The 13,387-nt window shown below is 35.7% G+C and overlaps 2 pseudogenes; both read right to left on the bottom strand.

Moving 5' to 3' along the window:
• Window positions 1-12,171: 12,171 nt before the first annotated feature.
• Window positions 12,172-12,335, bottom strand: LOC145253031 (U2 spliceosomal RNA; annotated as a pseudogene).
• A 639-nt stretch (window positions 12,336-12,974) lies between these two features.
• Window positions 12,975-13,108, bottom strand: LOC145253022 (U2 spliceosomal RNA; annotated as a pseudogene).
• Window positions 13,109-13,387: the final 279 nt, after the last annotated feature.

Below are 13,387 nucleotides of genomic sequence, written 5' to 3'. Positions count from 1 at the left end.
GGCGTATATTAAGAAACTGATCGAAATAAAAACAAATAATATAATGAAGATATATAGATAGTAACACATTTAGATATAGATCAAGTGTCTGGAATATACAGCGTTATAATAATCCAAATGAATGACTTGAATAAAAATAGAGACAAGTACAATGTCTGGAATTAATGAGAAACGAGACCGCTGGCCTCTGGGGAAGATCACGACGTTCGTAGACTAAATCTTCAAGTGTGTACCGACATCATTGCTTCATAAGACACGAGAAGCAAATGGAAAGTGACTGGCCGAACCATGTTTATTCATTTTCGACAATCTCGATAATTAAGCCGAGCAATTTTGATATGAAACTGGGGTTAGCGTTTCTTCCCCAATCAGAGTAATGTAATTACGAAGAACGTGATATTCACAAATCCAGTATCTCTCCTGGTGTGATTTTCTTATTTGCTATCAGTAGATACAATTTTGTCGATCCGCTTCGACAGCTGCATGGTCGCCTGGTGGTGTCTATGGATGTTTGTCGTTGCTATTTGTTAGGAAAAAAAAAACGTTAAAGAAACGAAAATGACTGCGGTTCCATATGATCATTACTAGATTATGTGGATCGATTGTCTTAACTTGTTGTTTCTGGCTATAACGTCAATGAAGACAGGAAATATAGATGCTTCGATATCTACGGGATCTTCTAGATTGCAACTGTATATTTTTATGGAAATCAACCTGGACACTTCACGTAAGGAACAAACAAGAACCAAAAATAATTGTTACAAAGTTAGGAGATACCTATTCACCTTTTTCTATATAAAAAAAATAAGGTGATGAGTAAAAGAAAGCAGTCAGCTGGAAGTGAGTTTCACACGCTTACAGTTTTTGGAAAGAAGTTATTGTTATAAGAATTATTATAATTAGGTAATAAAATAGCGAATTGATAGCGACTATTAGACCAACGAGTAAAATAAGCTGGGACACATTAAATCATAATTTCCATTGTTTCAAACGTAATAAATGTTGTGAAACTAAATCCACCTTTAGGACTGCCAGCAACCATTGTCAAAAAGTAATAGAGAATGCAAAAAATTCGTATGCCCAGTACGACAAGTTTAAAGTAGCTGAGAAGAAGCTTGGTTCCCATCATTTTTGGCGAATAACAAACAGGGTCCTGAATAGAAACGTTTCCGCTATCACTAACATTGTTACATATAGGGGTTATAGGAAAAGAGTTTTATTAAAAGATGAGTCTTAGAGAGAGATGCTTATTAAAGAGAGAGAGATGTTGAAAGACTCTGAGAGAGAGAGAGAGAGAGATGTTGTAAGAGACTAGATAGATATGTCATGTTAGGTCAGATTCTTATATATTAAATTAAAACTGTTCATTCCTTAATTGTGTTGAATGGAAGAAGAAGAAAGCTCTTTGAGTGAGGACATGATGATGTTGAGACGTGTATGTAAAGACATATAACACAAATATAACATACAATTCCACTTTACCTTTCTGTAAGAATCATAAGACGCAAGACGAGCTTTACAAAAAACACTTGATGGTTTATTCTTCACACGGCCGTGATTCCATCATCAAGAATTCAAAGTTTCACATTTTTTTTTGAAGTGACGTCTCGCTCCTAGACGCCTGACTGTTTCTCTCCGAGTTTCTTCACTGACTGACTAACTCTAACTAAAGTTTTTCTCTATTCCTAGAACTTTCTATTTTCCGTGACGTCATACACATGTTAAAACGTGTGCCTTCTTTCACGTGTTATGGGCATACGTGTCCAAAACATTTCCTATTTCTCAGTAACCTATTTATCCAATATGTTAAAAACATTATCTTATAAGCTGCATTCTTTCAATTTAAAATTTCATAACAAACTTGATAGTTAACATTCTTTCCTTGAAATATTTATCTATATTCTAAACAAATGTTTGTTTTACATTTTTAAATTCTCACACGTAATCTATTTCTACACCTAGATTACGAGGTTCGAATTCCGCGTATGCTATTTCATTTTCATTTTAAACTAAATTCTCCATTTTTATACTTACATGAAAAGGGGACAGCCCTTATCATGTAACAACATCATCAATGAACCGGAAGTAATTTCGTCAGCATCTGAGAAAGCAAAACTATTTGCCAAGAACTTTGCAGTAAATTCTACTCTTTGTATTACCACCTGTGACTGAAAACACACTCTGCGACATTAAAATATATGTAAGTGTTTTTGCTAAGTTTATAAAAAAAAATTGATTCCAGTAAATCAAATGACCCCGACGACATTCAAGTCATAGAGCTCAAAAAGCTTCAACCAAAACTAACTCCCATACTTAAAAATTTGTTTAAGCGTTGCCTAGAGGAGAAACTCTGGAAAACTTCACCAGTCTGCCCCGTATTTAAAAATTATGAAGATCGATCAGCCTCCTCTTAGTACAGACCAATCAGTCTCCTGAGCATCATGAATAAGTTTCTTGAATTTGTGATAAACAGAGAAGTGGTCACCCACCTCAGCAAAAATAACGTGCTCAGTGAAAGGTAATATAGTTTCCATTCTGCGAGATCTGCAACTGATGTACTAACTGTAATATAACACTGGACCAATGAATCTCTCGACAGGGGATTCGTTTCTAGAGCAATAAATCTTGACATGTAAGGCTTTTGAAAGAGTATGGCTTAAAGGTTTACTTCACAGGATCGTCAGCTATGGAATAGCTGGAAATGTCCTCTCGATTAATAAATCCTTTTTTCTCTGATAAGCTTATAAGAGTAGCCATTAATGGTCAGAAATCAGAAACTCGTAGTATTAACGCTGGCCTCCCTCATTCCATCCTGGACGCAACTCTCTTCCTGATCTTCAATGATCTCCCAAATCCCATTGTTAGATCATTCGTAGACATTTATGCAGACGCACCACAATCTACGGCAACACTTCAAAGGCTGATTCTCTCTCTCTCTCTCTCTCTCTCTCTCTCTCTTTCTCTCTCTCTCTCTATCTATCTATCTCTCTTTTCTGATCTTGATCACGTGGTCCAATGAGTAAAAAATGTCTGATTAATTTTAATGCATCGAAAACTTTTCTTCCTTTCATCATAACCGATTTGCCCCCCCCCCATCGCACCCCAATTGGAATGAATGGTACTCGTCTTAGGGAAGTTCCATGTCTTGACAAGCTGCTGGAACTGACCTTCACTGCTGATCTTAAATCGAACACATATACATTAAATTTGTTGCCAATATTCCTGGAAAATTGTTGGATTACTCAACCACTTCAGATCCTCTATCTGTATAAGAGCCAGGCACGCCCTAAAATGGAGTACTATTGTCATATTTGGACAGTAGCTCTATCCAGTCTTGATAGAGTTCAAAACCAGCTTCGGAACCTAGTAAGTGATGTCCTTTTCTCTTCTCTGCAACCTCTTTCCCACAGAAGGGATGTTACGAACTGCTTCTGCTCTATCGTTATATTCGTAGCAAGTGCTCGATTGAATTCAAATTTATGGCCTTCTTCTGCCAAACTTTCACAAAAACACTCGACTAGTTACAACCACTATAAATGATGTCCCCACTCTTTATCTATGCCTTACTCTAAACGCAGATTCCATGAACAAAGCTTCTTTCCCAGAACTGCCCGCCTGATGAATACTATTCAACTGTCCTTCTTCCCGGTTGAATACATGGTAGCCTTCAAACCCAATGTAAACAAATTCTTGTTGGGCCGTTCCGATAAATAATGAAATTATACCCAATTTACAGCATTACAGATTACTACACTACTAACTTACATTCATTAACCCTCATCCTCGAGTGACAATCGGGCCTTGATAAATAGTGACTCACAAGTAAAAAAAAAGTGGGAATCCAACAATTCTGATAACACAAATCATAATAATATTAAGTTGAGAAGAAATTCTCGCGGAATTTTTATTTGGATTTCAAGTGATGTATTTTCAAATAAGTTTTCATTATAATACCTTTATTTTAATACATCCTTTTAAAGAGCATTTTTATGTAATCGTTTTAAAACAATTATGTCTTCTTTTCAGAGAGTTGAATACAAGATGGAAAAAAGGCAAATTCGCACAATATTTTACTTCAATTCAAGCTGGGCCGAAAAGCTGCTGAAACATCTCTCGATACCAACGAAGCGTTTGACCCAAGAACCAGTACTGAACGCACAGCACAATGTTGGTTTAAGAAATTTTGTGGTGGCGAGGAGAGTCTTGAAGATGATGAGCGTAGTGGTCGGCCATCGGATGTTGATAACGATCAATTACGAACTTTAGTCGAAGACAAACCAATGCATAACTGTTCAAGAACTTGCTTTTGGATTAGAGGTAATGTATACGGCGATTTCCAACCACATGTGAGAGATTGGAAAGACAGAAAAACTTGAGAAATGGGTGCCTTACAGATTGAACGACAACCAAAAGAAACGCCGTAATGAAGTGTCATTTTCCGTTCTTTTATGCAACAAGAACGACCTGTTTCTCGACCGGGTTGTGATTTGCGATGAAAAGTGGGTTCTTTACGAAAACCGGCGACGCTCAGCTGAAGTGGCTAGATGTCGACGAAGCTTCAGGACACTTCCAGAAGCCAGAGTTGCACCAAAAGAAAGTCATGCCGACTGTTTGGTGGTCTGCAACCGGTCTCGTCCATTACAGTTTTTCTTAATGCAAGCGAAACTATTACAGCGGATAAGTACTGTCAACAAATGGATGAAATGCGCCAGAAACGACGGCAACGTCGCCAGCATTAGTCAAGAGAGAAGGCCCAATTCTCCTCCACGGCAATGCCGACCGCACGTTGCTAAACCGATTCTGCAGAAGTTGAACGAATTGGGCTACGAAACTCTGTCTCATATATATCTATCCCTTTCAGCCCTTTCACCTATCGACTATCACTTTTCCAAGTGTCTTGACAACTTTCTACGCGAGAAATGCTACAAATACCTAAGCAATATCAAAAACGACTTCAGCGAGTTCATCGCCACCAGCACGCAAGATTTTTATGTTACTGGCATAAATACACTTGTTTTGTGTTGGCAAAAGCGTGTTGGTTCGTATGGTTCTTATTTTGATCAATCAGGGTTTTTTTTAGCCGAGATATATGCATCTAAATTTAAAGGTTAAAACCCGCAAGAACTTTCTTGTCAACTTGATATTTATAGAGAAGACTGTGAACGAGAGATTGCAGAAGACAAGAAAGGGTGGGACCAATTAAATTGCAGATACGTTTTTTGTGTCTAAATCAATAACCCTTAAATAGGACAGAGATTCACTCCATGTGATAGTAGATTTGTAGAGATAGAAAATAACCTTCAGTTTGAGAATGTGTTCAGAGCGATATAAATACTCGGCTTTACGAAAAAAATAGAAAAGGCCATTATATAAATCTTAAGAACGTTTTAATGGGCACGATAAAAGTTTTAGAATCAATTTCGCCTCAAGTATTTATAGAAAAGACAGATTTCCAGCATCACGTCTGTGTAAGTGTGTGTGATGGATAGAGGAAGCGACGGAGAAAGAGAAAGAGAAGGAGAAAGAGAGAAAAAAGAGTGGGGCCAATCAAATCACAGATACGCAAAAACCATGAAATACAACCGAGATCTATATCCGTCTTTATCACGGCCCCAGAGTAGATCAAGCAATCTCATATCTTTTTTTTAAAGCTTTATCACGCCAAACAAAGCGTGATGTCACTTGGATGTAAGGGCTACTATTTGGGACAAAATTTGCAGGCATACTATGTAGGGAGTTGAGCAGCAAGATGTCTGTTCACATTACACTTGCACTTCTGCATGTCAGTACAGTAAGAGAAGCAGAAGGAAGAGGATGGAATTCCAGAGTCTGGCAGTTGGAAAGAAGGATTACTTGAGTGGAAGACTCTCCGGCATCTAGGGATTTCTACAGTGTAAGGGTGGGATTTTGCTGCTTTTCCGGATACTCGAGAGTGTTTACGTCGAGGAGGTATTAGGACTTGTAGTTCATCGGAGTGCTTTCCATTTAAATACCTGTAAAATAAGCTGCAACATTTCGTCGATGGGAAAAACGGTTAGAGTTTGGTTGTTACTGCGGGATCTATTAGGTAGGCAACTCTTTAACCCTGTCTATAGATGGAAGTCTATTAGTAGATGCATCAGCGCAACTATGGCAATAATACACCATATATGGGCGAATAATGGCCTTCTAGATGTGCACGTTACGCTCAGCCGTAAGTAACTTTCTAGTACGGTAAGGAGCGCCCACTTTCTTCGTAGCAGCCTCGACAATGCGCTCGATGTATTTGATTCAATTTAATGTTCCCTGTAAACGGTAAACCGAAAGGCGTAAATGAAGAGCTGCCAGGTATTTCATCATTAGTCATGTCTATCAGTGGTTGAGAATGTTTCTTGTAACGATTAAAGAAAGCTCAATCCAAATGAATTTACACTTTCAGAGCATATATATCATCACGCTCATTTTATTTTGTTAAACAGGTGAATTGTTTGGTGAATTTCCACTATTGACCAAAACATGTGTAAGACGAATTATATACTAATGAAATAAAGTGAATGTGATACAAATGCATCTTTAGTCTGATATGTTTATTTCCGATATATATATATATATATATATATATATATATATATATGTGTGTGTGTGTGTGTGTGTGTGTGTGGGTATATATATATATATATATATATATATATATATATATATGAATAATTTTTATTTAATTATAATTATCAAGCCCCTTTACGAAATTTTAAAGGTTGGGCACTGTCTGGGAAGAGGTAGTCAACTACTGTGTATACTTGTGTCGTACGAACACTCTAGATTATATATAGATATATATATATGTATATATATATATATATATATATATATATATAATAAAATCCACAGCCAAACAACGTCGCAGCCCACAATAGCCATGACAGTCAAAGAATCGGGAGTTCAAGACTTGAGTTTCGTCCTCATTTGAGCTCATCAGTTAGACACATCCGAACTCAATATTCGGAACCCGAGCCTCGGGTTTCGAATCCTGAGTTCGGATGTGTCATGGCTCTTGTGGGCTGCGACGTTGTTTGGCTGTAGATTATATTATATACAATCTCTCACATTCTGAATATATATATATATATATATATATATATATATATATATATATATATATATATATATATATATATATATATATATATATATATATAAAGATTTTTGTTCCTTAGAAGCGCTGGTTGAGTTTGAATTAAATAAAATACGCATTATATACGTTTGAAGACAAAACAACACATTATTACAAAATAAAGAGACATTTATTTTATTTGAAATTTATATTGAAATTCATAAATATATTTCGAAGGAAACTTTCTTCTTCAGTATGTTTAATAAAAATTTAAAAAATCTTAACATGAATTCCGCGTGACCAAACGCACCGTTTCGAGATATAAAAAAAAAACTACCGTGAAAACAACAAACGGACTTCTACTTGCTGATTCTCTGCTCCAACAACAACATGGCAAAAAAAACATACTGAAGATGAAGGTTTTCTTTCGAAATATATTTATGAATTTCAATATAAATTTCAAACAAAATTAATGTCTGTTTATTTTTGTAATAATGTGTTGTTTTGGCTTCAACCGTACATAATACGCATTATATATATATATATATATATATATATATATATATATATATATATATATATATACGATAAATTTTTATTTAATTATAATCATCAAGCCTCTTTATGAAAATTTAAAGGTTGAGCACAGCTTAGGAAAAGAAAGTCAACTAGTGTGTATACTTTTATCGTTCGACCACTCTGGATTGTCTAATATTTGCACCCGAATTTTGCATTTATTAGTTATTAATTTCCTTCATTATCGTGGCAATTGTTTGAGGGCCAGAGTTAAAGTCTTTGTAAATGGAGTCATAAGTGGCTTCGTAGCTAAATTCAAATCTCCCGATCGTCAGGAAGTTGTTAACCCCACAATGATGATTGCGTAAGTATGAAACAATTGTGTCTATCCATAACTATAAAAAATATTTGTTATTAATTATAATTAACACACACACAGACACACACAGACACACACACACACACACACACACACACACACACATATATATATATATATATATATATATATATATATATATAGTGCAAAATTTTGTTGAAATTCAAAGACTTAGATTTTTTATTTTTTGTAATTTTTGTTTATTTCATACTGGATTTCTTCATGACAGCCATTTCGTTAATGGGATGGCAATTTTATGAGTTTATGTGTCCATAAAAATTTCCTGTTCTCACCAACTCGTCAGATGTTGTTTCTTGGGTGTCATGCTAAAGTCTCTCTCTATATATCTATCTCTCTATCTATCTATCTCTGTATATATATATATATATATATATATATATATATATATATATATATATATATATATATATATAATTTTCATCGTAGTAAAAAAATAAACAGTGGAGGATAATATAGAGATATTACTGCTAGATAATACGCAACGGGTTATTGTCAGTTCGTGCTGAAATATTTTTTGCAGCCTCATGACATGATCTACAAGGTTAAATGCCTTTTCCTGTGAAAATGTTTGTTTGATACTTTCTTTTGGCAGCTGTAAAATATATCGCATATCTAAGTAGTCCCCTTTGAAATTTGCTATTATGACAGTAATTGCTTTCTCTATCGGCAATATTTCGTAGCTCTACCGAAATATACTACCAATAGACACGTTGAAAGTAATTAGATCCAGTTTTTTTCCAGTATGCATGGACGCAAAATTGCGTTAATGTTTTTTTCATTTCATTTAGTGTTAGCTACGTGAAACTCGTCGGCTCTACCCGGCAGAACACCCGTCCCATGGCTAAACGTCGAGAAAAATCCAGGGATCCTGTAAGGTAGTTCGATATTACCTACGACTTAATTCTGTCATCTCCTGCAACAACGTGTGTTCCAAATTCTAACAGCTTTGCTTCACTGTTACAATTTGGATCTGTCAGTGGAGAGGGGCGTGCTACATGGATAACAACCTGTCGTTTATCTCGGACCATCCAGGCTAGCATCTAAATGAGCCGTCACCCATATTCGACCCTGTCCGATAGTGGTCTATTACTACTGCTAGCTGCGTTTTGTTAAAAATGTTTTCCTTTTAATTTTATTGGTTTCTGTCTTCAAATTTGGTGTAGTGATTTTGGCTGGTGGGGTTTTGTAGTTTCTTAAATCTTATGGCGTAAGCTGATATACCTATTTCGAGAATAATGAACTTAGCCAGACACAATAAATGCAGTTATATATAACACGTAATTAAGTAGTGATTATTAGCAATTATGGCCTCCAAAATAATGACGTGCTCTTCTATAAAATAATGTTGTTAATACATTTTTAATTAATCATACCACTGTGTTTATCTTGATTATTACCGGCCTGACGAGCCGAGAACACACTACCAGAGCCTGTGTATAAAATTTAAAAAATGGTGTTATATTACATTTATTTGCATTTTCCTTAATATAGAGTTGCCTCAATTTGGATTATCCCCATAATCCAAGACATTAGATTATATGTAGATTAAACGAGAATTACCTGTGTCTAATCATGGGACTAAAGTATACAAATATTATGACTGTATCGAACGACATGTGAGCCCGGGATTAAATGATGCCATATATAACCGATCAAATTCCAAGTACCTATTATTTCAAAAATATATTACGTATGATGTAATACGTCACATGGTTCAAAGGTGTCATGTATCAGTACAGTCGACTAATTATTGTCTCGAGCAGATTATCCGGACAGCTGTTCCTCGTGTAAATAGTTGAAGCATTGTTGTGTTGTTAACATGTAGCAGTATGTAAATTGTAGCCGTCTTTATTTCTTTTTTATTTTATTTTATTATTATTACTATTTTTTTTCAGACATTTTTTCTCTGTGACTCTAATAATTGAACAATAAAAAAGGGCAACAACTTCACTACTTACTCTGGACTGCACATTATTTTCATAAATAAACATCACGTGAGAACTTACTTAATAAAGAGCTCAATAAAATTGTAAGCAGTTTGTGTTCCTTTGCGATACGGCTCTGCAGTATGTCAAGGCGGGGGCAAGTATTTCAAGCTAAATTTCAAACCATAGCTCATCGGTCACTGATATTAGCGGGAGAGCGCCTGACTTTGGCCGGTTGTAAAAAACGCTTAAATATGATATTTTCATCTGTCCATATATATTAATATACTAGCATGAGTACCCAGCGTTGCCTGAGTTGACATGAAATTCTGTTTGAAACACAACGGTACACTAATAATTTTCATCATGGGCAACATGGATGCCCCCACAACAAAAATAAAAGAACGGATGAAAACATGTAAATGTAATCGCCCCCAAAAAGAAGTATGTGATACCCTCTCCACCAGATATTTCGGCGGAAGGGCTGCAAAGAGAATAAACTATTCTCCGGATATTGAGCACGGGAAAGACCCATCCCCAAAGAAAAGATAATTAAAAATAAATCATTACAACTTTTGTTTCAATAAAAATAACAGTGAATGCCCGTGCGATCGCAAAAAAAAAAGAAAAAAAAGATCTACCAAAAAGTAATTCCAAAAACAATTAAATAACATTTTTCGTCATTTTATATTCCTTATGTAATCATCCCCTCCCCCGAAAAAATTGAATTTGTCATATTTTGGTGTTCGTTCTGGTTATAAAATTGTTAGGTGAAAGTACAGAATGGTTTCATAAAAATTAATTAAACTTATCGTTATTTTATGTTTCAAATGTAATTCCCGCCCTCCCACACCACAAAAACTAAAATATTTTGTATTTGTCATGTTTTGTCCAACCCCGCCTCGATCGCCAAACTGTAAAAAAAATGCTAGAGATGACATGTCTAGTTAAACGCTTTGTTGCCAAACGGTGGGTGTTCATTTTACGTTAAATTTATATAGAAATGTTATCCCCTACGCCAAAATGTTTAATGTTTTTTTTCAAAATTTCTTCTTTCATATTATTTATAAAGACTTCTTAAACGTATTAGGCCACAAAAAAAAAAAAAAAACAGGTCTTATTTTTTGGGGTAAATGTCAAGTTACTTTCCAACTCCCTCAAAAACTTTTAAATGACGACTTTTAATGGTCTTTGGTGGTGCTGAAAACGAATATTACGTTTAAATTTGGGGCAGATAAGTAGTTTTCATGGTATAAAGAAATTACTTTTTTCAAAAGGTGGGGGACCCCTTTCTTATATAAATTCAACGTAAAATGAGCGCCCACTTTCTGATCACGAAATAATTTCTTCATGTGATATTCGTTTTCAGCACCCCCGCAAATTGGCGTTTTTTTTATAAGAGAAGCGTTCATTTTTTCATCTCATAATTTAGGACGCTAATTATGCTGCTAGTAAGTTTACAAAAGCATACTTTTGTTTTTCGTTCTTTTTTCATTATACAACTTGTATAGTTGTGAACAGGTGCTTCTGCAGTTTAACATTTCAGACAAAAATTCTGTTTACATTAGGAAGTGGATTAAGTAAACTATAGAAGCACCTGGTAAAAACTATACAAATTCTATAATTGAATACCCACCTCAAAAAAAAAAAAATGAAAAACAAAAATAAACCTACCGCTCGTGTAAGCTTACTGACAGCATTATTTACGTCCTGAATTATGAAAAAATGAACGAATCTCTTATTAAAAAACAGCGCCGTTTTTCGGTGTTGAAAACGAATATCACAGTTAAATTTGTTTTAGGATATGAAGAAATTATTAGGTGGTTAGAAAGTGGGTGCCCATTTTACGTTAAATGTACATAGGAAAGTGATATCCCACTTTTTGAAAACGTAATTTTTCATATTATAAAAACTACTTATCTACCCCAAATTTAAATGTGATATTCGTTTTCAGCACCATCGAAACCCATTAAAAGTCGTAATTTTCAAGTTTTTTTAGGAGTTGGAAAAAAATTTACATTGATCATTTTTTCTAGGGGTTAAACGACGCTAGGTCACGTCGTAAAATCTGACCATTTTTAAATTAATTATTAAATAAATTATAAAGAAAATCTGTTTCGCAGGCAATTAAACACACTTGCTATGGTATAATTATTATAATAAATCCTGGCCAACGCCGATTAAATTTTATAAACCAAAAAAGAGCAGGGGATGATGGATTTTGTTCACATGTCTCTCTGGCTAACTCTGCCCTCGTGAGGATGCAAGTAAATGAGGACATTAGTTTTATTTTTCTCTAACAAATAAAAAAAGGTTACTTAACAATTAAGAATGGTCTTTGCTTTCACTATCTGTCGGAACAGATACTACACTTTGATCTCAGCCATAAGGCCAAGAAAAGGGTATTTATTTGCTCCCCTACCGAGCAAATTAGGCACAAGGCCGATTTTAAATGTGAGGAGTGAAAGGAAAATGGGGACCAACTACCCGGGGAGTAGGGGAGCTGAATAGTGACAATTGGTATGAAGGGTTGCCCTTACATTGACCAAGGACTTATATGTGGGGTCGGTATTTATTTGCTACCCCACCGAGCAAATAAGGCACAATGCCGATTTTTAATGTGAGGACTGAGGAGGAAATGGGGACCATCTCCCCGGGGAGTAGGGGAGCTGGATAGTGACAATTGGTATGAAGGGTTTCCCCTACATTGACCAAGGTCTTATATGTGGGGTTTCGCCCACATATGGTCTTTGCTAGCAGTATCTGCAGAAAAAGATACTACACTTTGATCCCGGCCCGAAGGCCAAGAAAAGCTGTATTTATTTGCTTCCCCACCGAGAAAATTAGGCACAAGGCCGATTTTTACTGTGAGGAGTGAAGGGGAAATGGGGACCAACTCCCCGGGGAGTAGAGGAGCTGGATAGGGTTTATTTGCTTCCCCACCGAGAAAATAAGGCACAAGGCCGTTTTTTAATGTGGAGAGAGAGGGAGGGGGGAAGGGGACTAGCTCCCGATGGGTGGGAAATGGGAGCTGGATAGTGACAATTGGTATGAAGACTTGCCCCTACATTGACCAAGGTCTTATATGTGGGGCCATCCCCACATATGGTCTTTGCTTTCAGTATCTGCCGGAACAGATATTACACTTTGATCTTGGCCAAAAGGCCAAGAAAAGCTTAAAAAGCTAAGAACAACATCTATTAACAACAGACCTTTGATCTTAACCAAAAAGACCAAGCACAAAAGTGTTACGGACAGACGACAGACCGAACGACCGACCGACCGACGGAATGACTTATAGAGTCGCTTGCACGCGACTAATAATAATTCAGCTTAGAATAATATTTCGAAATGAAAACAAAAACAGGAAATATTCAATAACGTAATTTTTCAATTAAACTATCACAGTTATTTCCCCTTTTGGTTTTCTGGATTTTGATTTTAAAATAAAACAGT

Source organism: Euprymna scolopes, chromosome 29 (assembly GCF_053919585.1).
Source record: "Euprymna scolopes isolate OS-2025 chromosome 29, ASM5391958v1, whole genome shotgun sequence".
Taxonomy (NCBI): domain Eukaryota; kingdom Metazoa; phylum Mollusca; class Cephalopoda; order Sepiida; family Sepiolidae; genus Euprymna; species Euprymna scolopes.
The sequence above is the reverse complement of the archived record's forward strand: the minus strand, read 5'-3'. Positions and strand labels throughout refer to the sequence as shown.